The sequence below is a fragment of the Brassica oleracea genome, chromosome C8 (genome assembly GCF_000695525.1).
Source record: "Brassica oleracea var. oleracea cultivar TO1000 chromosome C8, BOL, whole genome shotgun sequence".
In the NCBI taxonomy this organism is placed as follows: Eukaryota; Viridiplantae; Streptophyta; class Magnoliopsida; order Brassicales; family Brassicaceae; genus Brassica; species Brassica oleracea.
The window spans coordinates 25,089,789-25,093,772 of NC_027755.1; positions in this window are offsets into that span (position 1 = coordinate 25,089,789).

Below are 3,984 nucleotides of genomic sequence, written 5' to 3' on the forward strand. Positions count from 1 at the left end.
TGCACAATATGATAAATTAAAGGGCAGAAAAAAACAGTCGTGCAGAAATTGTGGGCGACCAAAAATTAGAGGCGCCGTTCTAATGAATTAGGTGATTGCAAGATAAGTTGATTTGATACAAAGAGACAAAAAGAGGAGACATAATAAGAAAAGGATTAGCCGTTTTTTCTATTCATTTCAGTAACTCTTATCAAGTTCACCGTCCATAAAACAAAACTGAAACTTATATCTTTATTTATTTAAAAAATCTTTTTTTCACCATGCACTATGATATCTCATACTGGTAAACCGTCTTTACATTTTCATTAAGCTATATTCAAAGATCAAAAACCTACGAATACAAAATGTGATGCCCATGAAAACGTTTGACTCTTCATCATGTCACTGTTTATAGTGTGTAATGTGTACATACGTTCCCTGATCCACCCATAACAGTCTTCATTGATTGTAACTTACCATTACTTATAGGTGGTCGTTCCAAACCACGTGGGTTTGGTTCATAGAGGTAGATTTTAAGATTGCACTGGTTTTCACAGAACTGATTATGTTCAAAATATATTTTTTGAGCTTAGATGGTCACTACCCGATCCCTTTTTGTGATGTTTAAACTAAAGTATATATCCCTTTATATTTACCATTTTACCAAAAAAGAGCGGTTCATTATTTAGGTTCATCGCCGTTGCCAGTTTAGTTGTGAAATTATAAGCCGTAATTCTTATTTTTCGTATTTCTTATGGCGAGCTCTTCTAGAAAGAAACTACAGTCGGTTTCGGCCAGGGATATTTTGGCCGCTTGACATCGTTACTCTTATATATGTAGGATCGGCTCAACATTTATATGGACTTCTAGGCAAAGAAAATTAAAGTTCTTAATATTTACGTTTACTTAAAATTTTAAATATTGTTTAAAAATTTTATCACTAACATCTTTGTAAAATTTTGTGATGAAAACAAAATTATGTACATGTAAAAATTTGAAGGACTTTTATCAACCAAATTTATTATTTTTAAATATTATATAAAATATGCATATATAAAAATATTGGTCTCTTTAACTATTAAGGTATGAAGGACACAAGTTTGGATTCGGAGCAGTCCCACCGTTTGTTCCCCATGTTAACTGGCCCTGTTTTTATGCACTCTGATTACCGCAGTGAAACCACAATAAACAGTTTTGCATCATATAATCCGTAAGAAATTGAATAGTTTGGATGTAAAAACTTTAAAATTTTAACCATTAGACCACAATGTTTCTACAAGTTAAGTTGTTCATATTAAGATTATGAATTAACGCTCCTCCTACGTACCAGTTTTACTTGGGATATTAAGTTCTTGCAGCTAAAATCACATATGGTTTATATTTGAGGTTACATTAAAGACTAAGCTTTTGATGAAGACAAAGAAACTTGAACCATACCTAAATCAAAGTTGGGTCGTCCCTAGATTGAATTATGGGATTTTTGAAATGGAGACTCATATGTAAGAATTGTGTTATTGCTAAAAAATGGTTTTGATTTTTCATATAGAAATCAGTTTTCGTGAATTTTGATATTTTGTCACGTCCACGTTAAGAAGAGTGTTTTTGGTTTCCTCTCCTATAGCCTTGCTAAACTAAGCATATCAGGTCCAAAGTTAGATTGCTTGAAGGGTGGGCAGTTAGAATCAGTTTACTTGGCTGTCACAGTTGAATGGTTCTACCTAATACATATTATTTTCCAATTACATTTTTAAACATGGCATTTATCATCCATATGCCACACATACTCTTCCGTGTTCTTACTCTTCCGTGTTCTTACGAACTTGTTACTAACTTCTTTATTATTTTTTCTCTATTTTTAGCATTTGTAAGAACTACATTTGACTCAGGTCACTGAATGTCCGATGGTATCTTCAAATTGTAAACCACATCGTGGTGGTTCCAATAGAAGAGAAGTTGCCATGTTGGTATAGGATAGAGATCAGTTCCTTCTGATGCAAAATTATTAGTTCCACATGTGGCTACACAGATATGAGCCTATTGTTTACGGTCTATTTGAATACTCGAGAGAGGATTCATATGTGGAACGCACCTCCCATCTAGGTGTTAGGTCTGATTTTTTAATAGATCTGGGTTTAGCCATCTTTAAACTGTTGAACATAATCGATCTCTTTTTTAAGTTACATGTATTAGTATCCCACACCGGGTAGTAATATGATCATTGGGCAATATATATGTGTAGGAGCAATCCTGCACTCTTGAGTTGTTTTTGGGTGTGAGTTAGACTCATCACTAATATGGTATCAGTCCATGGTGTTTGGTCGAGTATATGGTTTTCCATTTTCCATATAAAAAGTTTCCTACCTGTATAGCTACTACAAGTGGTCCATATTGCTGTGATATTTTTACGATGTAGAGTTTGGACTGTTTGCATTGGACCGTTTATCGAGGGGGCCTATTAGTGCCTCACATTGGATATTAATAACATCAATCATGCTAATATCTTATATATTAAAACAGAAGTCATGACTTTTTCATATGTGATTTTTTAATTTGGATCACCACTTAGAAATTTTATTAAATATATTTTATTAAGACTAATAATACATATAATCTTTAAAATACTTTAATCATAATATCTTTTGATATCTTTTTATTTTAAATATAAATATATTTATTTTAAAATTCTAACAAATCTGTTTTAAAAGATTTTTACAAGATTTTCATTTTCGAAATTATATTTAAATATTTTCACTAATTTCGAAATTAGTTTGAAATATTATTATACATTAATATATCCAGTTATCGTTTATAAAATGAAAAATAAAAAATTCTATAATATTTTATCTATTATATAATCATAATCAAACATATTAAAAGAAAATTATTATATTGAGCTAAATATAATAAAATTGTATTAAATTTATAAATTTATATATTTCGTATATTTTATTTTCTTAAGTATAAAATATTTATGTCCAAAAATAAAATCTAATATGTTGGTAAGATAAGTTAACATTAGCAAACTATATAGTACATGTATAAAAATTAACATGTATTTCTTTAATGTTAATAATATAAAATCTTTGTAACTACTTTAATCATAATATATTTTCATTTTCATTTTAAATATAATATATATTTTTCTATTATATTTTAAAAATTCTAATAAATCTATGTAAAAATATTTTAACAATAGCTTAATGTATTTTAAGTTATCGTTTATAAAATGAAAAAAAAAATTATTATACTATAATAAATATGATAAAATTAAATTCAATTGAAACATTTATAAATTTTATTTTCATAAATATAAACTATTTATTTTAAAAACATAATATGACGATAGAACGGCTTAAAATTAACAAACTATATTATACATGTCTAAAAATAATATCTTAGACTTTTGTATATATAATAATATATTATCTAAAATGAATAAGCATAAAAATATTGGTAAAAAGAAATCCACCTTTGAAAGTGTTGGGGAAAGTCACACGGCGCAGCGGAAATACTAATGGTCGTGTTCCCCTGACCTTGTGCGAACCTGTGAGGAAAATACTTCGACGATGGCAAGATATCAAAGTTGCGATAACTAAATGAGACACACAATTTTTACGTGGAAAACCTCCTCGATGTGAGAAGGAAAAACCACGGGACCGTAGTCCACTCAACAATCCACTACATAAATGTTTGTGAGTACAACCACGTCCTCCCTGTTCAACAGCCTGAACAGAACAGAGAGTCTAGCTACAAATAGCTATCTCCAACACAAACAACAACAACAAGAGAGCAACACAAAGCTTCAAAACCGGCAGCAACCAAACGACCTCAGCTCACAAAGATTCCGGCTTCCAGAAACTAATCCAACCGTACAAATCCAAGATAAACAAGTCGACAATACCTCTGCCAAATTTCAGCTCAAGAAGAGAAGATCTCACCGTTGGATTTACCAAACACCCAAGACTGTCCCGCTGAAGAACTGTGACGACCAGCTTCACTAAAACC